The sequence below is a fragment of the Strix uralensis genome, chromosome 5, assembly GCF_047716275.1.
Source record: "Strix uralensis isolate ZFMK-TIS-50842 chromosome 5, bStrUra1, whole genome shotgun sequence".
NCBI lineage: Eukaryota > Metazoa > Chordata > Aves > Strigiformes > Strigidae > Strix > Strix uralensis.
In genome coordinates this window covers 42202363-42229317 of record NC_133976.1, presented here as the reverse complement: position 1 = coordinate 42229317, position 26955 = coordinate 42202363, and positions in this window count along the sequence as shown.

Here is a 26955-nt window from a genome sequence, read left to right as displayed (position 1 = left end):
AGTTGCATAACCATGATAGGGCAGCCATGCTGGAGAACCAAGATGTGTCCCTCCCCAGCACTGTAAATTATAACTGACATTGTAGGAAGGAAGAATTATGAGTCTCATCTTAGATGGTAATTTCTGTATTTTCACTTACAGTTAGTAGATAACAATATTTCAAAGAATTAGATATAAGCATGGATATCATCTGGATCTCCATCAGTTGAAGCTGACCTGAGCTGACACTGACATCATATGAAGACATCCCACCTCTGTTTTGATCCCTTCTCTGTACTGGTCCTAATAGCTACAGCCATGTAGCAAAGTGAATCAGGGCTTGATCCTGGCAAAATTAACTGAGAGAGAAAAACTGTTTACTTTTTAGCCTGGGTCAAATCCATGATCATTTTGTATCCCATAAGGGTCAAGGCAGAAGTACCATTTTCGCTGGGAGAGTGTCCTGGGGTAGAGTCAATTTTCTTGAGCTGGGAGGAAGAAAAGCCAGAGTGCCTGACCCGGATTTTGGCAAGGATAGAGTTAACTTTTCTTGAGCTTCGACGAGACACAGCCCAGATTGGCTGTTAGAGTATTCCATATTGTGTAACGTTATGCTCAGTATATAAAGGAGGCGGATTCTCTCTTGCTTCTGGTCTGTGGTGGCAAGGTCTTCATTCTGTCGGGACTGCTGACTGGGAGCAGGCTGGGTATCAGTCGGCAGGTGGTGAGCAATCACATTATGCATTACTCATGTGTATTTCCATTATGGCTATTGTTTAGTTTTATTACCATCACTAAACTATTTTTCTTTTATTTCAACTCACGAGTTGCCCTTGTGTTCCTTCAGTCTCCTCCTGCATTCACCAGGTGGGGGAGGGGTGAGGGCTGCATGGTGTTTGGCTGCCAGCCAAGTTCAGACCACGACAGAGAGACACCAAGTTAACCTGACTGTGAAACCACAGCTTAAATAGCAGGAGGTTATGTTGGTCATCATGAAATTGATTGATATGTGAGGTGAAAATATGTATATATAGTCAGAGTGCATTTTCTTAATATTGCTATCTTAGGAGGGATCTCATGCTTTCCTTTGGACAAAAAAAATAAAAGATTGATGCCCGTTTTAAAGAATATAGATTGTCTGGCATCTCTCAAGCAATTTGTGCTTGGGATATGAGATTCTCAAATCCTATTATATAACTGATTCCCCAGAATTCTGTGCTTTGGGGATACAGTGAGACAGACCTAACATGAAAAATAATCTTCATAGAAGCTTCTGAGCACAGGGTGTGCTCTGGTCAGGTAAGCCTAGACAAATTGATGCAACTCTACAGCCAAGAAACCAAATTTATCTAATTGCAGTTGCACAGCATAGACAACTTGACTAATCCAGAGACATTTTAAAAATTATTCTAGGATACAAAACTTTTGCCAAATAGGTTGCAAATATTTTTAGTGCAAAGTTGTTAATACTAGCACCAGGTTTTCTTTCTTGTAGAACTCAACACTTGATTCAGTATAAATACAGGTATTTACCAAAGAGCTAAACATACTGTAGTCATTAATCAGAGAAAAAATCAGTTACCAATGGATAAATCAACTTCATAACTGACGTGGTTTGAGCCCAGAGGGCAACTGAGCACCACACAGCCGCTCACTCACCCCTTCCCCCCAGAGCTGGGAAGGAGAAAATGAAGAGAAAGGCTCAGGAATCAAGATAAGGATGGGGAGAGGTGGCTTACCTGTTATGGTTATGGGCAAAAGACAGACTCATTAGGGGAAGAAAAAAACAATCACTTTAATTCAAACACTAACAATGACAACACCTAACAGACAGATTAGGACAGTGAGAATCATTACCACAACTTAAAAACACCTTCTTCCAACCCCTCCCTTCTTCCTGGGCTCAGTTTTGTTCCAGAACAGGACACAGGGCACAGGGAATGGGGGAGTTATGGTCAGTCTGCTGTTCCTTCCTCCTCTGGGGGAGAACTCCTCACATTCCCCTGCTCCAGCATGGTGTCCCTCTGATTGGAGACAGTCCTCCACAAACTTTCTCCAACGTGAGTCCTTCCCACAGGATGCATTCCTCCTGAGATGCTCCAGCGTGTATCACCCTGGCATGTTGCAGTTCTCCCAGCACCGAACTACAACAGAGGGGGCTTCTTCTTCCCATAGAGTCCTGGCCTCTTTTGGGATCAGCCCCCATGCTCCTGTGTGGGGTCCTCCTCCACAGGCTGCAGGCTGATCTCTACTGTGGACCTCCATGGTGGCATGGGTGTGGCCTGCACACCTCTCCACCTTCCTCCTCCTTCCTTCCACTGACCTTGGTGTACGCATAGGTGTCATTCTCATAACTCTTCCTCACAAGTCCAACTCCTCGTCTTAGGTTCCCCTTCTTAAATATATTATCACAGAGGCACAGCCACCATCACTAATTGGCTTGGCCTTGGCCAGAAGCGAGTCTGACTTGGAGCCAGGGGAGCTTCAAGAAGCTTCTCACAGGGGCCACTGCTGTAGCCCCCTTCCCTGCTACCGAAAACCCCACCATACAAACCCAGAAAAATAACTTACAGGTAGAACACGATAATTCATCCTCATCAATGGCTGAAATTTAATATAGGTTTTCTCCAATATTTCTTAATAATTATATGCCATTCTAAAACACAAAATGTATTTAACAAGCGGTAAGATTTTTTGAACATTCTGCCAGTATATACATTAAAGAAACTCCTTAGTGATTTATGAAGAGCAGCATGAAGTGGGAATAAATGGATGTTCAAGCAATCACATAATTGTAGCAATAATTAGGAGGAAGGTCTGCAATATAAAATAGTTTTAGTAGAAAAGACCTTTTTCCAGAGCTGTTCTGTCTACTTTACAAATTTGTTTTGCTTAAATTTGAATGGTGATTAAAATATTTGAAACCTCTTTTGCCCATTGAAGACACTTATTTCTGAGATGTCTTCATTTTCAAAGGTTTTGCAATACCCTGTGATTTCTAGATATTGTTCTCTCCATCAGCCTTGTTACTTGTCTATATTCCTAAAGAGAAGTTTCTACCTTCTTCATAAAACACTGCAGGAATTGACAATCTAATGAAAAGGGCTTACTGACTAAAGCATATGCAGTTGGTTTTCACTTTAGGTTATGAACAGAGTACTTAGCAAAAGGTGAAGTCCAGGAAAGAATTTAGGAGCCTACACAACAGCATTTGAATATCCTTGCTCTTAAAACTTGGAGGCAGAATGTAATGTAAAACTCAGAGAGTTAGGCTTCCCTTACAATATATTTTACATTAAACAGTGACTTCACAAAAAAAAACCCTAAACATGAAGGAAGAATCTGGAATCCAGGATTTCCTCCTTTCAAGGGACTAAGTTAAGCAACAAGTTACAGAGTTTGTGTTCCTTTGGACTTCCTCTTTCCCAGCCCCACAAGTCTTGCATTAATTACTGAGGATGAAAGACTGGAAAGAGATGAAGGCTGTGATCTATTCTATGCTCCAGTCATCATTACCTATTCTTTAATGTGGGAACCATGTATTCTTCAGGGAGACATGGAAATTGTATCTTTCAGTTTAGGAAAGGCATTGAACCCTGGCATCCAAGATCCACAAATGCTCTTTCTCATATAAAACTAGGTAAAGGTGGCTAGATTTATCTGCTAGCATATTAGAAATAACCTGCCTATATGACTGTAGAAAAAAAATCATTCCCTGATGCATATAGGTCTAAAGCCTTCAGCTGTCAGATAGAGTTTTGTTTGCTTATGTTACAGTTGTCCTTAACATACAGTTAAAGAGATGTATGTAGACCAAGGGATATATGATGACTGTAGACCATATCTTTGAACAGAATATTTTGCTATTAAGTTTTAAAAAATGTAGCGATTACTCAAACATCATAAGCCTATTATTTTTTTACACAGTTTTGAAAAGATCCAGGAGTATATTGGGCTGAGAAAAGCAACAAAAATTCAATCTTTTTGCAACAGATTTCTTTGTTGTCATTTTGACTTGATTGAAAGTCAAATACTTTCCTTAAGAATAAGAGGTTATTTTAAAAAAAGTAAAAACCATAGACTGTGCTCATACATTCATATATATACGTATATTATAACTGTCTATTGTTCACAGAAGTGAAGAAGAAGAGAAATATTTTGGTCACACTTGACAAATACGTATTTGCTAGTTTACTTGACAGACATTGCAGAGTCCAATGAGGAAATTAATTTCAATGTCTTAGGCTGAACAGTAGGTAACAAAGAATGCGGGAAATGGCCCTTGTGTTCTTCTACAGAAAATGTTTAAATATTAAGAACTTCTTCCATGTTAAATTATTTTAAGTAGAATGAGGGAAAATGGTGTAGAAGATATTAACTTAATTCTGAATTTCCTAGTCCCAGAGTGTTAAGGATAAATGGAGGTGGAGAAGGAGGGGTTGGGAGTCTGCCTTTCTTTTGACCTCTCCGCACACCTGCCCCAACTAAATTCAAGATTGCAAGACAGGAGACGCAGCTCAATAACCAACATCCTGAAGAAAGACACCTTTTGCAAAAGACAGAATAGAGGACAGAGGAAACATATGCTGGAGTGGTTGAGTTTTTAGTAGTTTTCTCTATGAATGCAGCTTTTTTAGGACATCATCTGGTAAACAGACTTGCAATTTGTTGGTTAGCACAAAACCTAATCTGAATGGAATGTCAGTTACTTTAATCCAGTTTCAGCAAAGCGTGCTCTTTTTTTCTCCCCTCAGCAACTAGGTTTTCTATCTATTAACATCCAGGTATGAGGTAGCCTGAGACACATGTCTCTTAATTTATTTTACAATTGTATTTCTTTGTGTAGATTAGATTGTGAATAGGAGCACCTGCTCTGGGGACAGGTATGAGTATATGTTTTGGGTAGGGTAAAATATTACAGACTTTCAAGCTTGGCACATGAGTGATTCACACCACCAAAAACTATTGAATATGCATTATTTTCCAATACTATTAACATGGTTCAGACGACAAAAATATCAAGAAGAAAACAAACTGAAATACAACCAATGATTAGGGAACAGCGTTTACACAGAAACAGATCCAAAAAGTATAGTTGAAGGTTGTTTCCAGTGATGTCCATAAAGCTTGGTTTAGATCATTTATGTTTTGCACCACCTGAATGCAAGACATGCTGGGATATGGAGAAGGCTGAGGTACTCAATGGATATTTTGCCTCAGTCTTCGCTGAAAAGGGCTCCAGCCACATTGCCCAAGTCACAGAAGGCAAAGGCAGGGACTGGGAGAATGAAGAACTACCCACTGTAGGAGATCAGGTTCAAGACCATCTAAGGAACCTGAAGGTGCACAAGTCCATGGGACCTGATGAGAAGCATCCAAAGATCCTGAGGGAACTGGTGGACGAAGTGGCTAAGCCACTCTCTATCATATCTGAGATGTTGTGGCAGTGCAGTGAAGTTCCCACTGACTTGAAAAGGGGAAAAGTAACCACCATTTCTAAAAAGGCAAAAAAGGAAGACCCAGGGAATTACAGGCCAGTCAGTCTCAACTCTGTGCCTAGCAAGATTGTGGAGCAGATCCTCTTGGATCATGCTAGGGCACATGGAAAATAAGGAGGTGATTGGTAACAGTCAACATGGCTTCACTGAGGACAAATCATGCCTGACAAATTTGATGGCCTTCTACAATGGGATTACAGCATTGGTAGATAATGGAAGAACAACTGACATCATCTACCTGGAGTTTTGTAAAGCATTTCACACTGTCCTGCATGACATCCCTGTCTCTAAATTGGAGAGACGTGGATTTGACAGATGGACCACTCGATGGATAAGGAGTTATCTGGTCAACAGTTCGATGTCCGAGTAGAGAGCAGGGATGAGTGGTGTTCCTCAGAGATCAGTGTTATGACCAGCACTGTCTAACATCTTTGTTGGTGACATGGACAGTGGGATTAAGTGCAAGTTTTCTTGCACTTGCGTGAGCAAGTTTGCCGATGACACCAAGCTGTGTGGTGCAGTCAACACTCTAAAGAAAAGGGATGCTGTTTAGAGGGACCTTGACAGGCTTGAGAGGTGGGCCTGTGAAAACCTCATGAAGTTCAACAAGGCCAAGTGCAAGGTCCTGCACATGGGTTGAGGCAATCCCAAGTACAAATACAGTCTAGGAAATTAATTGATTGAGAGAAACCCTGTGGAGAAGGACATGGGAGTATTAGTGGATGGAAATCTGAATGTGAGCCAGCAATATGCATTTGCAGCCCAGAAAGCCAACCATATCCTGGGCTGCATCAAGAGATGTGCGTCTAGCAGGTTGAGGGAGGTGATTCTCCTGCTCTAGTCCACTTTTGTGAGACCCCACCTGGAGTACTGTGTTCAGCTCTGGGCCTCCAGCATAAGAAGGACATGGTCCTGTTCAAGTGACTCCAGAGGAGGGCCACGAAGATGATCAAAGGACTGGAACACCTCTCCTATGAAGACAGGCTGAGAGAGTTGGGGCTATTCAGCCTAGAGAAGAGAAGGCTCCTGGGAGACCTTAGAGAAGCTGTCTAGTACATAAAGGGGGCCTACAGGAAAGATGGGGGAGGGAATCTTTACCAGGCAGTGTAGTGATAGGACAAAGGATAATGGTTTTAAACTGACAGAGGATAGATTTAGATTAGATGTAAGGAGATAGATTTAGATTAGATGTAAGGAAGAAATTCTTTACTGTGAGGGTGGTGAGACATTAGAACAAGTTGCTCAGAGAAGCTGTGGATGTCCCCTCTCTGGGGGCCAAGTTGGATGGGGCTTTGAGAAACCTGATCTAGTGGAATGTGTCCCTGTCTATGGCAGGGGGGTTGGAACTACATGGTCTTTAAGGTCCCTTCCAACCCAAACCATTCCATGAGTCTACGATTGTATGATTAGTTTTTTCTACTTCTTGTTTTATATTGTCATCTTTTCAGTTGAAGAACTATGTAGGCAGAGGAGCAGAGAATCTGCAAGCCAAACTGACCTTCACAAAAAAAGGTGTTATGTCCTAATACAAAATGAGTTTTATCTTCTCTGTATAGAGAACTGAAGAATAATATCCCATGTTACATGTCTCTTTTCAAAGGTATTTGCAGACATCAATCTAATAAACTTATGTGAAACAGCTCTTTAATATTAAAAGTAACTATATGAAGGGCAATAACAGCTTGCTTTCTTTGATTAAATGTGAATGATGGGATGCACAACATAATGTTTAGATGCTGAAACAAACATTACAAAAAATTATCTAGCTCTGGAAAAGGAGCAAAGAACCAGTAAAATTATATAAAGTGCAATGGTTGATGTCAACAAGAGTCTAAAGAAGCATTTAGCTTCTCAGGTATGTTATTTACTGCATCGGGAAGTATCTAGTGCAGCAGGTGAAATGCTCTCCAGAAACTTGAAATTATTTATTAGTAAGATGAACAACTGGTTTTCCAAATCACCGGTGCATCAAATAACCTACCAAACATTGTACAAAGCTATCATTGAAGGTCACAATCATCTAAAATTTATCCAGTCATGCCAGATGACATAAGGGTCCACTGATTCTGCTGTATGTGGGATCATTGAACAGTGACAGGGACTAAAAACTTATTTTAATTTAGTGCATGAAAATGAGATATTCCCAGATGTAGGAATGCACTATTGAATGTATAGGCATGAAGAAAATCTTACATACCTGCTCTTTCTAAGACTAGTATTAGCTGACATGCCAGAAGACAGCAAACCCTTAGAGAGAAGCAAAAGTCATTCATCTTAATTGCTGATTGACTACCTCTATTTTTCCAATCTGTGTTGCAAAAGGTATTTATTCCTGTGTGCCAAGTGACAGTGAATTTAGAGGACGGGTTGGACCCATTGCTTAATTGTGTTTGACAGCCTCATAAAAAGGCAACAAGAGTATTTTTGAGGAAATCAATCTTTGCTTTTATACTGTTTTGAATGCAGACCCAATAATTATTGGGGAGGAGTGGTTTGTATCCTTTGTCCTTTTCCAGGAAAAAAAGGTCTTAAAACTTTTTAGATGGTGGCTTGTCTTCAGAGTTTATGATTGTATTTCCATCTGCTCTCGCATCCTCACAGCCCTTTAGAAACTTTTATCTTTTAACTCTGGTAGCTAACCATGGTTCAAGACCATTTGCAATGCACATGTGGTTTTTAGAATAACTTTTAATTTTTACAAGAAATATTTCTGAGAGACAAAGAGTATTGTCCTAGTGTTGACAATATGTCTCCAAATTTTCACCACAGGCTCCAGTCTTAGCAATGCTGCAGTAGAGCTACTGTTTAAAATAATTTTCCCATCAGCGTACATATCAGAACACTTTGAAAATATAGACAGCCATGCATTGTGAAGAATGTATTTCTGGAAGCTGATTAGCAAATTATATCCAGATTACACCTTCCAACTTTCCCTTACCAATTGAGCTGTACAGTTTACAAGCCTGACACATGATGATATTAAAACAATGTCATAGTAAGTAGATTATATAGCTGTAACATGCACATCAAATACTCCTGGAAATCATGGAACCATAGAATCATTTAGGTTGGAAAAGACCCTTAAAATCATCAAGTCCAACCATTAACTGTCATGGATCGACAAATTTCAATTGCAGTTCCTGTTTGCTATCCAGGACCAATGACTGTGGATTACTGCCTGGAGTTACCCAGTAGCTATCATTCAGGTGGATGTGCAGACAAGCCTGTCTGAGAGCAGCAGTTGTGCAATGTATATGCAAATTGCTCTTTCCAGTCAGTTGCCCTTATTCTGAACACTAGGATCAGTTAACCTGAACCACTCCTGACACTTACGTGTTGCTTTTATTCACATTGGTAAGGTGCTTAGACACTAGTTGGTTGATGAACTTTTTGGGATGTGACAAGTAAGTGGAAGTTATGAATAACATTGAATGACATAAAAATTGGCAAATGTTTAGTGTTAGCCTGGATTTTTAGGAGTATTTTATCTCAGGACCTTCCTGTTCATAAATCTTCCTAATATTTGGTCACTCACTCTTCTTTAATTCTTGATGTTTGGTGAATTAATTTCGGCTTGGGACTCACCCTGCACACAAGTAGTTCAGGAAAAACAGATGCTGAAGCTCACAGAAGACACTGCTGCTTTTCTCCCCTAGAACTGGAGATCCAGAAAGGGGAAAGTTCATCCAAAGGGAAAGAAAACATTTCCTACTTTTTTCTTACTTTTCCAAAGAGCAGAATTCCACAAGATAAAGTCTCTTAAAGAAAATCTTTACTCACACAAGCCAGATGGTTACCCCCTGTAACCTGTTTTAACAATGGCTCTGTCAACAACTAAATTAATGGAAAAACTGGTAATGTTTTGTTTTGCTCTGTTTTTCAACAGGTCATATGCAAATGTATTATACTGATGTCGTGCATATTCCTATTTCACTGCATAGCTAGTGAAGAGTTAATAGTCTTATTATTGAATACATAGATAATGATAATAGTTAACTATTTTCTCCCGGATTATATTTCCTACTGAATATTTTCCCAAAGCTTACATAACTAATTCTATACTCTCTCATTGTACAAGAAAGCACGGTCTCCTTGCATAAAACCTAATGGGTGAGATTTATTTAGTTGAATCTACATGCCAATAATAATACTTATGTTGAGTAAGACACCTTTTACAGTTAGTAGAAACCTCATAACTGAGTTCAGGAGAGAAGTTCATTTGGGCCTGTAATAGACATCTAAAATAAATCAGATGAGTCATTGTCTAAAATTGCCAATAAATGGAGTATAGGTTAACTTGCTCAGCTGTTGAGACCTATACTGTAAGCATCTAAATTTGATTCTGTAATTTTTGACTTATTCTGTCTTTTCATTTATGGAATAGATCCTGAATTGGCCTAAAAGGAGTTATTTATACATTGTTTTGTAGCTGCACCCTAGGTGAGTATCAACACAGATCATAATACCAGAGGTTAAACTGATAGTTTAAAGTTAATGAGGAAGGAAGAGCAAGTACCCAAAGACAAAGTCTAGTGCTGTTGCAGAACACAGTATTGAATGTTGTTACTCCTGAAAGGTAATGCAGAAAGAGATAAAGAGCAGAAAAATTTAAAAGCACGTGTGTTCATCTGATGTGGCAAACAGGGAAGTATAATATACAATGAGTCTACAGACACATCAGGGTAGAAATCAAGAAAATGTGTACAAAAGTATTATAACTAACTTAGGTTGGTGATTAAAAGGTTAGAAACTACCAGAGTAGAAAATATAATAAATAACATTCCAACAAGCATGGGAGAGGGCAGAAAAAATAATTATTAATCATGACTGAGTATAAATCATGAGTGAGCTTAATACACAATGCCAGTGATACAAAGCCACCAGACTCAGTGATTCAGGACTTACTGCCAGCTCTGTACTCCTAAGACCTGAGCATCCTGAGCCTGAGTCCTCTCTCCTCTTTCTTCCCTGAATCCATCTTCCCAGTGTTTACCTCCTAACTGGTGAGTCACTGACTTGGGGTTTTATCCAAACCAAGCCACCAGTTGTAGCACACACACAATATTTCCACAAGCAGAATGACAAAGCTGTACAACAGGAAGCAATTTCTTTAAAACAGAACTGTGATTTGTATTTGTTTTTCATAATAGTAACAAGAGAAGAAGAAAATAAAAGAGCATTTAGATATTTCTCTTTCTTTAATGAGAAATCTTACTTAAGTGATTTTCTTGTATTTCAAGTCATGGGGAATTGAATACCAAATCATAAAAAAAAGCATGATGCCTCATTGTTTGGAACTGTTATGGCAATAACTTGCATTTGCTGCCCTCCTTTTAATTTTAGGGTGTTTTAATACAAAAATTTAAAAAAACCCTCTCATATTTATTTCCTAAGATAAAACATTTCATTAATCACTGAAGCTGACAGTAAGACATAATCAGCTATGCTGATTAATGAAATGGTTTATCTAAGGAAATAGATATGAGAGACTTTATAATTAATGTACTTTGAATCTAGGAAAAAGGCAGATGAAGCCAGGATAGAGCAAAACTAAGTTAAACGTACCAGTGATTTTTCTACCCAATTTCAGTAGTCCCCCTTAGTCCCCCTTTTTGTTTGGTTGAGCGTTTTCACTACTATTCTGCAACAAAATTGAAGACAAGTGAAAATATTCTTATCAAATTCTTATTTTCTGTTGTGGTTGTTGAATTAGTTAGGAAATCATCATATGAGACTGACTTTTTTTCTACTTTTATTGCAGTTTGCAAAAACAGGAGTGTGTTAGGCTTTCGAGAATGTATAGGCCTTTCAAAAGGCCTTCTTATTCTTCAGTATTTCTACTGTTACAGGCCAGGGAATATTTTTTTAAAAAAAGGAAACAATTCTCCCCTTTGTTTTAGAGAGAGCTTCCCTGGGTATCCTGGAGAAACAGAACATACTGAGACAACAGAAATGTATGAATGGAGACAAGGCTTAAAAAAGGAAAAGACTTAAAAAAGGAAAACCATGGAAAGCAAATTATATATTTCATTTAACAAAATTGCCTATATTGAATCCCAGTTGTGTGAGGCTTCATAGCAATGTGTGGCCATGAAAGAGTTGTTCACTTTGGAAACATAAACAACTGTCAAGAAAATTAAATGTTGCATGGCACAGGGCATTTTCTATAAATGACTTTGAAGCCAATGGAAGTGAAAGAAAAGCATGTGCTATATATATGTAAAAAGAATTTCTGAAACTGTTCAGGGGATTGGATAGTTCATTTTCTATAGTTTGTACAATTTCTTTGTTCTATGTGCTGCTTTGAACGTAATGGCTATATGCAATCGTTATCTAGGATGGCAATTAAAACACCTCTCCTCATCACATAATTGTATCTCTGGAGACAATTATGAATTCCATACTTACATTTTTAATCTTCAATATAATCTCCTGGTTCATGTGTCTAGGTTTGCATAAACTTCAAGCTGAAATTATTTTATCCTTGGAAGTGAGTAACAGGAGTGGTACTGCCTGAATAAAATGTCCATAGCATCTAAAATAAAGTGAGCAAAGGAAAAAGAGTGATACAAGATTACTCTTCTATTTCTTGAGAATTTTGTGATCTAAGACACAAAAAATCTAGAGACATAAGCAATTATGATATTGTGCTTCTTTTGTGCAAAGTTGATGTATGTGAGAGAAATCATTAAAGGGATTAAATGTATCAGAGGACTTACATTTTATTGATTTCAATTTGCTGCATATAATCCACTGCAGTTTGAAATAGCAGCTTGGACTTCTAAAGTGCAGGGGTCAGAGTATTTAAGAACTGTATCCTAGCACAGAAACAACTTCCACAAGGACTTCTAATGAAGAACATGTTCTATAGTTTATGTAATTAACTATTGACCATAGAGATCATTTGGTGCACAAGTTGAGCAACTTTTGCTTGACTTTTTGCAAAAGATTGAAAGTAGAAGGCAGATAATCATCTGAAAGACTGCTGTTGTTAATTTTACAAAGCGTGATAATAAGATAAAAAAACCCCTTAGAGGTAAAACTGAAAAACAGAAATTAGTCAAAATAGGACTGTCAGAAATTGTGATGGAACCATAATAACTTTCTCTGAGACCAAACCATGCTCCTCATCTTGGCAGCTTCCCTTTCGATGTCAATTCCTTGGCTCAGCAAGCTACGTAGTACTTTCTCACCTTGCTCCTTCTGGCTTACCCCAAACCATTGCAATAAGCAGTGCTACCTGGGTAGACATTCCCATACTGAACCTACCTGCTCTGAGGAGCTGGAACAGAGGGTGCAAAGAAGATGCAGGAAAAAGGCAGAGGTTATTTCTGGCCAGAAACGAGGTCAATGTGGGGCTCAAATGTTGTTTGCTTAAATAGCAAAAATTAGTGTATATTTTAACAACAATTTACACCTTGCCTGTTAAACTACACTTAAAAATAGTTAACAAAATATTACACATTGGCAAATGGGAAGTATTTTTAATTTTTTCCAGGCTTTTAAAATGTTTTTCAAAAAGTCCTTTAAAAATTCTATTCAGAGAAATATCATAAAGTCCCGTTGACATGTAATATAATGATTAACATATATTATAACATGATGAAACATATATTAAAAATTAGTTATATGGAAGAAAGGGAAGAGTAGGAATAAAAGGCTAATTCTCTGGAAATAAAATTTTTAATCTGAAATGCCTTCGGATTAATACAATAAATGTGATGGAACCACTCTTAAATTTATCTAGAGGTATATGCACAAGAGATATTGACCTACATGAACTACTCATGTAGAACCACAAAGGAATTTGAAATTCTCTTGAGTTCATGTTATAACTGTATTCATGAAATAAGCATTGTTTTTCAAATACTCTTGTGTTATGAATGGATCACTGAAGGTTTGTATGAATTTCCTTTAGATTACTAGAAACTCTTTTAGGTTGCTATTTACATTGCATTTCAAGGTCAAGTGTAAGGTGGTCTATCTCCACAAAACAAGTCATATATCAAATGTCATATAACATCTGTCATATATATCTCTTTAAATGCTAAAGAATGTCAGCATAGTCAAAACCCCTTAATATTTAAAAACAATTTAATTCTACTGGACATGATTTCTTGGTGGAAACAGTGGAGATTTATAGTTTTTCCCTTTCTGTTTTGAGACATGACTTTGGCAGTGATAACTTGCAATGTTACAAAAAATAATATTACAGCAACCAATCCACAAGGAGTAATTCAGGGCCACATCAACAAACAATAGAGGACAGGAGAAGTACCTAACCCCTTCTCTTCATCAGTGAAAACAAGTGTTAACAAATGTCTTAAAAGCATCTGTTCTATGATAGTAGCTATCTCTTAGGATCAATTAATAAGACAGGACAGAATCTGTGCATGGAAACAAAGATGGATTTAGGGAAGAAGGCTTAGATTTCAGACAAGAGACTGATAGAAGCTTTCTAGAACATAAAGACAGGGACAATCCAAAATTTATTTTATGCAACAAGTTGTAGTAAGCAAGCTGTGCTTGTCAGATGAGAAGGGGGTCTGAGATGAGATTATTTGTCAAATTAAAAGATAAGGACCACCTTACACAAAGAATGGTCATGAAACATCCATAAATTTGTGTGGAACAAGTATATACACAAAGAGGACTGGTGTGCAAGGAGAGTTTAGTGTTTTCCAACATCCTAACAAATATTGAGGAAGGTATGTGATAACATTTGACTTTGGCTTTCCATTTAGGATTCAGACTTACTAAGAAAGTATTGATACAAAAAAAAAAAAATGGGTTTGCACTTCTCAATTATGATTCCTAGTTTATGAATAGCTAGATAATTGATGACTTGGATTTGGTCTTATATGCATTAACATAATCATGGTCACTAATTAATGATAAAAGCTGTGTCTATCACTTGAATTATAAAGGTAAATGAATACTAGAGGATTCCTGTAGATTTTATGGAAGATTTGCATAATTCAGAAACATGATAGAAAAATTCATAAATAAAAGACAATCCATGCATATTTGTTCATTCTTTTACCTACATTTTCTAAAGTGATTGTAACACAGAATCATAGAATCATTTAGGTTGGAAAAGACCTTTAAAATCATCAGGTCCAACCATTAACCTAACACTGTCAAGTCCACCAATAAACCACATTGCTAAGTGCCACATCTGCACATGTTCTAAATAGCTCCAGGGATGGTGACTCAACCACTTCCCTGGGCAGCCTGTTCCAATGTTTGACAACCTTTTAGGTGAAGAAATTTTTCCTAATATCCAATCTAACATCCCTGGCACAACTTGAAGACATTTTTTCTTGTCCTATCATGTGTTACTTGGGAAAAGAGATGGACATCCACCCCACTACAACCCTCTTTCAGATAGTTCTACAGAGTAATAAGGTCTTCCCTCAGCCTCCTTTTCTCCAGACTAAACAACCCCAGTTCCCTCAGCTGCTCCTCACAGGACTTGTTTTCTAGACCCTTCACCAGCTTAGTTCCCCTCTATAGATGCGCTCCAGCACCTCAGTGTCTTTCTTGCAGTGAGTGGCCCAAAACACAGTATCCGAGATGAGGCCTCACCAGTGCCGAGTACAGGAGTAAGATCACTTCCCTATTCCTGCCAGCCACACTATTTCTGATACAAGCCAGGATGCTATTGGCCTTCTTGGCCACCTAGGCACACTGCCGCTCATAGTCAGCTGGCTGTTGACCAACACCCACAGGTCCTTTTCTGCCAGGCATCTTTCCAGCCACTCTTCCCGAAGCCTGTAGTGTTGCATCTGGTTGCTGTGAACCAAGTGTAGGACCTGGCATTTAGCCTTGTTGAACTTCATACAGTTGGCCATGGCCCATTGATCCAACCTGTCCAGATCCCTCAGTAGAGCCTCCCTACCCTCAGGCAGATCAACACTCCCACCCAACTTGGTGTTGTCTGCAAACTTACTAAAGGTGCACTCAATCCCCTCATCCAGGTCATTGATAAAGATATTAAACAGAACTGTCCTGAGCCCAGGGGAACACCACTTGTGACCAGCCTCCAACTGGCTTTAACTCCATTTACCACAAACTCTTCGGGCCTGGACATCCAGGCAGTTTTTTACCCAGCAAAGAGTACACCCATCCAAGCCATGAGCAGACAATTTCTGCAGGAGAATGTTGTGGGAAATGGTGTCAAATGTTTCACTAAAGTCTAGGTAGACAACATCCACAGCCTTTCCCTCATCCACTAAGTGGGTCACCTTGTCATAGAAGATCAGATTAGTCAAGCAGGACCTGCCCTTCATAAACCTATGCTGGCTGGGCCTTTTCACCTGCTTTTCCTGTGTGTGCTGTGTGGTGACACTCAAGATTACCTGCTCCATAACCTTCACCAACACTGAGGTCAGATTGACAGGCCTGTAGTTCCCTGGATCCTCCTTCTGGCCTTTCTTCTAGATACACATCGCATTTGCTAACCTCTAGTCAGCTGGGACCTCCTCTTGCAAAGATGTATTAAATGACACCTTAGCAAACACAAGTTACCTGGTGTAGACCAGTAGCAAAGTGAACATGTTCTTAGGACATATTAAAAAAACATAGGAAGCAAAACTAATATAATCATTCATAAATTACTGCATTTATATACTTCAGGTCATGCCTTGAAGCCTCATCATTTATTGCTCACTTTTGGGGTTTGGGGGGTTTTTTCTTTATCAAAATGTCTATTTTTTCAGACAAGATAATGCACACAGAGGGGTGAGATGAGGATTGGGTACTTGCAGGGAGATCTCTGCTGAGAAGCGTCTGGACAGGAGGCTCTGTTGGAGTAGTAATGCCCTTGGGGTTCCTTGGGGCAGGCAGCGCTGTCCCTTGGCTCCCCTCGGTTGCCCTGCTGTTTGCCCTGGCACCTCTCTGCTGGGGATCATCCATTTCATGGCCTGGCTGTTACCTCCTAGGGCAGGAGAGGGGTTTTCTTACCAGTGTTGGTACCTATTTTTAACCTTCACTGTTTACAGCCAGTGGAAGCAGTGATTTTAACAGTGTGTAGTAGACTCTAAAGAGATTATTTTACCCATTTTCTGATGAAAGCTGAAACTAGTATATTTTTGCAAAGGACTAAAAAAAACGAAATCTGTTGGTACTTCTGACAATACTGGAAACATCTCTGTCAAACTGTATCTCAAGGTGCTGCGATATCTCCAAGTACCAGCAACAGACCATGGACAAAAAGAGGGAGTGACGTAGTATAAGCCTTCAATGTATTAAATGTTTGAAGCAGCACAACAGAGCTTTCCAAGTTTTTCCACCAAGAAGAGTGTTTTACCTAACTATATAGTCATGCAGGAGCTAGGTTTTTTTTTTCCTGAATAGTAGTATGGACCATTTTCTTGTCTTCCTTTGTGGATACAGAAGGTTATTATATTTCCCTTATTTAAAGAATAAAACAAAATTATTTCAATAGTCAGTTTCAAGAGATTACTGTTTGAACCTGCTCATGTTGGCATCTGATAGCATCTGGCAGGGAGTTAGCTTCTATAGCTAACAGCAGTTAGCAGTTTTTAGTTTGCAGATCCATGTTAACTAGAAGGTGTGATCAGAAAAGTTTTTGATGACTACCAAGATCAGTTGATTATGGCAACATATACAGCTCAATGAAATAGCTAACATTAGCAACTGTTGGTGACCAGTATCAGATTATAGGCAACACTCGATGGATGTGAAAGAGTAACTTTGGCAGTCCTCAGGGAATGAAGTGCAGTGTGTGAGTATGTGCAGGGAGATGAGAATAAGATATTGCTAGAGAACAAATCATCTCCCAAAGTAGCATGTATCCCAGAGCAATACAATATTTTCCCTCTCCTTCACTGGCCTTGATTTAAGCTTCTTATAAAATTACAGAATTTGCAAATCTATTTTAATAAAAACTCTATTAAACCTTAAATGAATGTTAGCAAAGGATTTTGTGGTGATTCAAATACTTCTAAAATTAGATACAGGTATTCAACTGAGTACCATATATTATGAGTATATAATATGAGTCTGTATAATTTATATCATAGCTTGTAAGATTTTTTTACTGTAATATTTAATGAAGGATATATTCAAAGTTTGACAAAAACTTTTACTCTCCCAAGGATATTATGCACTCATCTTTGCACCTTTTCCTCTTTAAATTAACTATAACATCCAAGATTGAGTTGTTTTGTCACCATCAGTTCTGAGAGTAAAACCATTTCCTTTTGTTACAGAAAAGGAGAAAAAGATAATCAAAGTGATAAAAGGAACTGTCACATCTTATTTCTTTAAAAATGCAAGGATAATAGCTCCTAGCTGTCATATTTGCCAAGGTTCTGACAACCCATGAAATAGGAGGAAATCAGAGTTTGGCCCAAACTCTGAACCAAACTCCTGGACTATGGGGGCAGTGTAGTCTGTGATGCATTCTGGCACCTCATTAAGGACCTTGTCTGAGCATGCCAGACTCACTTTCCTGTACTGTCAGATTTCCTTCCTAGGGAAGATATCTGATAACTTTCAGATTTCATTATAGCCAGGGTTTTTTTCTTTTTATGAAAGAATTTGTTCCCAGTCCAAATCTGTGATCAGATTTTACCTTAAGTGCAGTATGAACATCACGCACAGCTGTGAACTTACTTAAGGTTTGAGAGTTTGGACTAGACTAACAATGAAGTTTTATTTTAAACATAAATAGAGTTAACCATGGACCTTTTAGTTAAATAAAGAGAGTTAGGATCTCCATATCTAAGAATAATTTAGAAGAAAGTAAAATAGTCACGATATGTCTTTTAGAAAATATCTTATTGGTTACTGGGGAAAAAAATCAACACATAAATAATCTCTTAGAAGGTTTTGTACAAAAAGTTGTGGAATATTTATTTTAAACTTCTGTATTCAATTACATTGTAAAGAACAAGATGAGTTTATGTATCTGACATTAGAGTGTGTATGTTTATATGTTTTTACATGTTTATTTAACTGTTTGAATTATAGTGCTTGCTATTATGTAATAACTCTTAATTAAGTCTTTTTTTTTCTCATATATATTTATATACATATTGCTCAACCTTTAATTTGTTAAGAATTTTTGTGAGTGCACTGCATGAAAACTACAAGTGAATTGTTAACAGACAGGACACAATAAATATGAACCATAGTACAGAAAACAGGATTTGCTCTGGGATCAACAGAAAAGCATAATAAACTTTTAAGAAGCATTAAGGAACTTTTTGCTGAACACTTCATTGTTTTTGTCACACTGAAAACAAAACAAGAATTCAACTAGAACTAATGAAAAAATCAGCTGGGGAAAAAAGAAAAGAAGAAAAAAGATAAATTTTTGCCGCATGATTCTCAACATACAGATGGTTATATGTTTCTTTTCCAATGTCTAATGTTCAAGAAACTGATATTAGCTATGGTGGCTCCCTGTTTTTCCTAAAATGACTACTCAGCCCTGCTCTGGAAGGTAACTATCAACATACTATGTATTATTTTCCGATAAAAATAACCTCTAGTTCTGAGGCTATTCCTAGTTATTTATTCATTTCAGTTAGGTTTCCCAAATGGTTGTCCTAGGAGACCACTGAGTTTGAGCTTCCCTTTTTACTCTCTCTTTCTATTGAGGGAAAAAAGGAGTGGGATCGCAAGGATCAATATCTTCTTGATCAGAATGGATCTCATTTGTTTATTCTTTTCATTCACTGACAAAAAAAAAAAAATCAGTTGTCCACTCACCTCCACTTTCAACAGTAATATAAGTTTGTGTAAATGTTTAATAAACAGTAGTTTCATTTCACTCTAACTTGTATGTTCAATGTGTTCAATTAATGGGCAGGTGCTGCTAGGAATTCTAGATTAAGACAAAGAACCTGCAGCTTTCCAGTCCAAATGGGTAATATTACTTCTTTGACAATTGTGTTGTTATTCTGATGCTTTACTGACTCCTGGCTACATTAGATTTGCCCTTAAAAAGGAACTGAAAACTCTCTATTTCACAGTTTCTAACTCTGAATCTAGCATACAAATTCAACATGACATCTCCTCATGGGCCAATTAATTTTTCCAAGCTATTTACTCAGATGAATATTTACTAAGTTGGCAGAAGAAATGTTTAATATGGATGTTTTTGTCCACAGAATCTCAGCTTTTCCAGATTGTTTTACTTAAAGTACTATTAAATTCAAATCTCCTCTTCTTACACTTGTACATAAGCTAGCTTGAAATCCAGTTAGCAACTGTTAACCAAAAACTGTTCAGTTGTTTATAAATCAGGGCACTGTATTTAGGTACCTAGATCTATTTTTAAGAATCAAGTCCAGAAATGGGCTAAAACTGAGCTTTGGCAACCTCGAGCTTCTTCAAAAGCAGTTAAGGTGCCAATGCAAAAAGACAACCTTGATCCAAAAAACTCTCACTTGACTGCTGCCAGACTCAGATGGGAATGGGAAAATGCCTTATATACCCTGGCACACTTAGGGGCCAATCCCAAACTTACCCCTTTGGGGAGAATGTCCCACTGGCAAGTCTTTCCCTTTGAAGCGATTTTATCATTCATAAAACCTTCAGGAGCACATAAGGAAGCTGCAGAGTGTGGCGGGGGGCAAACAGTCACTGAACCTCTGGTTTTGCTCTCAGCTGACTGCAGTGTCGTGCATTAGATGCTTTGCCCTGCTCTGAATGTAGAACTCAAATGCTACTTATTTCAGAAAGTAGGACACTTGGTTGGGAGATGGAAGACGTGTGTTTTGCCCAAAAATATTTCTAAATGATGGTCTAAGCATAGTAAAACAGTGTGAAATGCATAAATGGTTCTCCTGGAGGCTGAACGCAGAACTTCACCTTTCCATTAACACACATTAACCAGCAGATGTGCAGTCATCTTCCTTTTGACTGCACAATCAAGATTGCACAATTACAGGTCCCAGGCTGCAGGGAGTGCCTGAGCCTGTCAATCCTGTCAGAGGGCAGCAGTGATAACACTTGTGTGCGCTGTTATCAGCTGGATGACCTGCTCAGCCTGGTGGCGGAACTCAAAGAAGAGGTTAAAAGATTAAGAAGTGTTAGGGAGTGCGAAAGGGAAAATGATTGGTGGAATAGCACCTCAGCACCCCTGAAGCAACAGGAGCAAATGGAGGCTCCAAAAGAGGCAGGTGATCCCTGGAACTTTTGAATGAAGTAGAGAAGGGTGAAGAAAATTAGTCAAATAAGGAGGAAGACCAAGGTCCACCAAGGCTGGGTCACTCTAGACCAGGTATTAAAATCAGTTCTAAAAAGAACCCCAGAAGGGTCATTGTAGTGGGTGACTCCATTCTGAGGGGTGTCGAAGGCCCAATATGCAGACCAGACCCACTTCATAGGGAAGTCTGCTGCCTCCCTGGGGCCCGGGTGAAGGACCTCACGGCAAAACTCCCCACTCTAGTGAGACCCAAGGACACTGCCCTCTCTTGGTTTTCCAGGTAGGTAGCGACAATATTACCAGGAGAAGTCCTATATCAATGAAGAGAGATTTCAGGGACTTGGGGAAACTGCTTAAGGGGTCAGGGGCACAAATTGTGTTCTCCTCCATCCCTTCAGTTGGGGCGGTGGATGAAGAAGAATACAGAAGAACTCAACAGATGAACTTGTGGTTCCAAGACTGGTGTTACTGTCAGGGCTTCGGATTTTTCAGTCATGGGTTAGTATACAGGATGCCAGACCTTTTGGCATCAGATGGGATGCACCTGTCCCAGAGGGGGAAAAGGGTCTTGGGGCAGGAGTTAGCTGGACTCATTGAGAGAGCTTTAAACTAGATTTGAAGGGGGAAGGGGCAAAACATCAGCCCATCTGAAGTGCATGTATACTAATGCACACAGCATGGGGAACAAACAGGAGGAGCTTGAAGCCATGATGCAGCAGGAAAATTATGATGTAGTGGCTATTACAGAAACATGGTGGGATGTCTCCCATGACTGGAGTGCACCAGCTGATGTCTACAAGCTCTTTAGGAGGGATAGACAAGGAAGGAGAGGTGGTGGGGTGGCGCTGCATGTTAGGGACTGTTTTGATTGCTTTGAGCACAAGTATAGTGAAGACAGGGTGGAGTGTCTTTGCATTAGAATCAGGGGGAAGGTCAACAGGGCAGATGTTGTGGTAGGAGTCTACTATAGGCCACCCACCCAGGACAGAGAGGTGGATGAAAAATTCTATAGGCACTTAGGACAAATCTCACGATCGCTTGCCCTTGTTCTTGTGGGAGACTTTAACTTCCCAGACACCTGCTGGAAATACAACACAGCAGAGTGGGACCAGTCCCAGACATTCCTGGAATGTGTGACAGATAACTTCCTGACGCAGCTGGTGAGTGAAGCGACCAGAGAAGGTGCCCTGCTGGATCTCCTCTTTGTGAACCGAGAAGGACGGGTGGATGATGTGGCGGTTGGAGGCTGACTAGCGCACAGCGATCATGAAATAATAGAGTTCTCTATTCTTAGAGAGGCCAGGAGAGGGGGCAGCAGAACTGACATCCTAGACTTCCAAAGGGCTGACTGTCTTGTTTAGGCATCTGCTTGACAGGATCCCTTGGGAGACGATCCTGAAGGGTATAGGGGTCCAGGAAGGCTGGGCACTCTTTAAGAAGGACATGACACAGGAGCAGGCTGTCCCCAGGTGCTGTAAGAGAAGCCAGCAGCAGAGAAGACGACCCTGGCTAAACAGGGAGCTTTGGCTGCAACTCAGGGAGAAGAGGAGAGTTTACAGCCTTTGGAAGAAGGGACTAGCCACTCACAATGATTACAAAGACACTGTGAGGCTATGCAGGGTGGAAATCAGGAGGTCTAAGCCCAGCTAGAAATTAATCTGGCTTCAGCAGTCAAGGATAACAAGAAATGTTTCTATAAGTACTTCAACAGCAAAAGAAAGACCAGGGAGAGCCTCCATCCCCTGCTAGACGCAGGAGGAAACATGGTAACACGTAATGAGGAAAAGGTTGAGGTGCTTAATGCCTTCTTTGCCTCAGTCTTTAATAGCAAGACTAGTTGTATTGAGGGAATCCAGCCCCCTCAATCAGATGATAGAGACTGGGAAAATGACACCCCCACAGTCCAGGAGGAGATAGTCAGTGACCTACTGCATCACATAGACATACACAAGTCTATGGGACCGGGTGGGATACACCCGAGGGTGCTGAAGGAGCTGACTGGGGTCCTTGCCAAGCCGCTTTCCATCATTTACCAGCAGTCCTGGCTGACCGGGGAGGTCCCAACAGATTGGAAATTGGCCAATGTGACGCCCATATATAAGAAGGGTTCGAAGGATGATCTGGGAAATTACAGGCCTGTCAGCTTGACTTCGGTGCCCGGGAAGCTGATGGAACAGCTCATCCTGAGTGCCATCACACAACACATGCGGGACAACCAGATGATCAGGCCCAGTCAGCATGGGTTTATGAAAGGCAGGTCCTGCTTGACAAACTTGATCTCCTTCTATGCCAGGGCGACCTGCTTATTGGATGAGGGAAAGACTGTGGACGTTGTCTACCTTGACTTTAGTAAGGCCTTTGACACCATTTCCCACAGCATTCTCCTGGTGAAACTGGCTGCTCATGGCTTGGATGGGCACATGCTTTGCTGGGTAAAAAACTGGCTGGATGGCCGGGCTCAAAGAGTTGTGGTGAATGGAGTTAAATCCAGTTGGCGGCCGGTCACGAACGGTGTCCCCCAGGGCTTGGTTTTGGGGCCACTCCTGTTTAACATCTCTATTGATGATCTAGACCAGGGGATCGAGTGCACCCTCAGTAAATTTGCAGATGACACCAAGTTGGGTGGGAGTGTTGATCTGCTCGAGGGTAGGGAGGCTCTGCAGAGAGACCTGGACAGGCTGGAGCGATGGGCTTCAATGAGGCCAAATGCCGGGTCCTGCACCTCGGCCACAACAACCCCCAGCAGCGCTACAGGCTTGGGGAGGAGTGGCTGGAGAGCTGCCAGTCAGAGAGGGACCTGGGGTGTTGATTGACAGCCGGCTGAACATGAGCCAGCAGTGTGCCCAGGTGGCCAAGAAGGCCAATGGTATCATGGCTTGTATCAGAAATAGCGTGGCCAGCAGGGACAGGGAAGTGATCTTGCCCCTATACTCGGCACTGGTGAGGCCGCACCTCGATTACTGTGTTCAGTTTTGGGCCCCTCACTACAAAAAGGATATTGAATTACTTGAGCATGTCCAAAGAAGGGCAACGAAGCTGGTGGAGGGTCTGGAGCACATGTCGTACAAGGAGCGGCTGAGGGAACTGGTGTTGTTTAGTCTGGAGAAGAGGAGGTTGAGGGGAGACCTCATCACCCTCTACAACTACCTGAAAGGAGGTTGGAGAGAACTGGGGATGAGTCTCTTTAGCCACATAACAAGTGACAGAACAAGAGATAATGGCCTCAAGTTGCACCAGGGAAGGTTTAGACTAGATATTAGGAAGCATTTCTTTACAGAATGGGTTGTTAGGTGTTGGAATGGGCTGCCCAGGGCAGTGGTGGAGTCCCCCTCCCTGGAGGTGTTTAAGAGTAGGGTCAACATAGCGCTGAGGGATATGGTGTAGTTGGGAACTGTCAGTGTTAGGTTAAAGGTTAGACTAGGTGATCTTGAAGGTCTTTTCCAACCTAGATGATTCTGTGATTCTGTGATTCTTTTCTTTCTCTGGCTATAAAACAGGTGGGACAATTTTCTGCATCACAGCACAACAGCTGCACTGGAAGGTGCAGTAACACCCGTCCCTGCCCTGCACTGCATTACTTAGGGCACTTGCTGATGACATGGGAAAACACAAAAGCTTTTCTTTATTCACAGACTGAAGCTGGCCCCGGCTCTCCAGTTGCTCAAATGTTTTTCCTGGCCATGATCAAAAGAAGATAGTCATTCCTTGCTCAGCTAGGGATTACCAGTATCTGCAAGTATCCAAAATCAGTTGCAGTGCCTCCCTGCAGCCCTGAAAGCAGGGGCAACTTCAACTAACTGCTTTTACTCAGTATTTCCAGCTGACTACCTCCACTGGTCTGTGTACCTGCTAATAAGGTGCTGCTCAGCGTGTTGGTTAGTTCTTAATTTCATTCCCAGGCATTTGTTTTTACCTGTCTGTCAGGGATGGTGTGTGCATGCTTCCATCAGGATTTGGATTCTACTCTCTAACAAGAGTGGGAAGAGACACCCAAAATATCTAAGAAACTTTGAATCTAATTTTAGATTCTAATGCAGGTATCTAAGTTTTACCCTCTCTTTTCCCATAACTCATTTGCTTTGATTAATGTTCATTAACTTTAAAACAGTTTTTTTCTTCAAACAAATTCTAATGGCTGAATCCCTTAAGCCTCTTTGGCAGCACCAAACTCTTCGGGATGAGGTGCAATGATTATGGACCTACTTTTGTGTCAAAGAAGTAAAACATTTGATGGTGCAGTAGTTGTACTAGTTGCCTTTCCTTTTTGATTTCACTCTCACCAAAGGCTGTGGAGGGTTCATTTTACCTACTGTTATCAAAAACAGAGGATGTCTTGCCTTGGTACATAACTTACCTGTGTTTCGCAGAGGCTTTCTGAGAGTAGAAATGGAAAAGATATGCCTGGGTAGAAAATGAAGCAGCGATGCTAAGAAGATTGTTTCATTTACATTAAGATCACTGTCTGAAATCTGGCATGATCTTTTTACTTTTTACTTTTCTATGAGTTAATTAGGGATATTTCTTGAAGAAATATACTCTATCCAGCAAGCTGTTATTGTACTCTGTTGAAAAGTGGTAACAAATGAAAACAAAGTCATTACCTAAGTGATGTGATAAGAAATTATATGATTCTTTGAATAAGTTAATATTCATAAGAAGTGGTGAATTATTCAGTGAACAGCTTTTTACAACTCTGGAATTGCTTGCAGATCATAAAGAACTAAATAATTAGATAACAAATAATGACAATACTGATATAGAATATAACAAACATTCTAAATATGACTAATATAGAAATGGCAAAATTAACTGAAGAGCATATTTAATCAGATTTTTTAAATTATCTATATTATTCAGTTTTGTCATAATGTCTATATTTTCTTATATAAGATTTTATAAGTTAATTTTACTGTGGATCTACATCCCATACTTGTGCTTCCATTATAGATGTGATGTAAAGTTGATATAAGCTTTCACCATGCAGATGAGCAATGGCAGTTATACTCACTTCAAGCACATATGTGATGGCATTTCTATAGCCCTCATCTCAGGAAACGTTTCTGTGGCCCTAACCAGAGAACATATTCAAAGGATATTAAAGACTTCAGTATTATGGAATTGTTCATGAGTGCAAAACCTTCCCTTTTAGGTTGAGCAGACTCAGACCAACTTGTTATTTCTTATGATATGTCTCTAACTTTCCAATAGCTTTAGATGTTAATGCTGTGGGCAACCTCATCTTAATTACTCTAGAAAAATGTCCACAACTTTACAGCAACATCAAAATAAATAATCATTACTAGAGTATGTCTGCCCAGACAGGTGAGTCAGCTGGATATGGGCCAGCTGAAATTTCGGCAAAGTCATAGCTACATTAGCTTTTGGCTTAAAAGCTGATTTTTCTACATGTTTAAAAATTCCATACTTACTGGTTTGTCCTGAAATTTGGTGACCTTGATAGGACAGACCACCTGGAAGATTTCCAGTTCCAAATCTGAGGTCATATAAATAAGGGTTCCCTGAGATAAGGCTCCCCATGTAAATGTCGTAAAATGATAGATGCTGCAACCTTTGCATGAGGATGTGCAAAACTGTGGATTAAATCAGTGTTCATACTTCATAGGCATTTGTAAGGGTTGTACTTCTGCTGGTATCTGAGTTTCACTTTCTATCTTCTGAGAGATATCACCTCCAAAAATCCTTTCTGGGGTAGATTAGCACACATGGTACATATTTTCAGGCACTGGCACACCAGCCAGAAGACAAGAACATCTAGCATGATGAAAGAAGCACAACTGTTGTTTCAATGCTGGTATCTATTATCTGGGCTAAACAAGCAGAATGAAGAGCTGGCTGAAAATGTGTCTTGGGGAGAGGGTAGTATGCCATACCAGAACTGGGACTGAGCAGGCAGTCACAAAGCTGAAGATGCCTGGCTGAAGCAGAGCAGCAAGTGCTGCTTGTCACGAAAGGAGATAATGAATGGAGGGTGGCTCAGCTTATATAGTCAAGACAATGCCCAACTATTGGCCCAGCCAGTGTCTTCTGTACATACATGTATTCACATTTGAAGCCATAGAGACAGAAAACAAGAGAATTGGTTTAAAGAGCAAATGACTTATAAAATTTTAACAGGTGACTGAAAGAGTATAAAGTTAATGGTAGCAGAAGGGAGACATAAAAGTATTTTGTGGTTCTAAGAAGAGAACAGGTGTAATAATGTTACATGTATCATATATTTCAAGTTACTATATTCCCTACACAATAAGTCAAGTTTGTTGACACTAGGTCTGT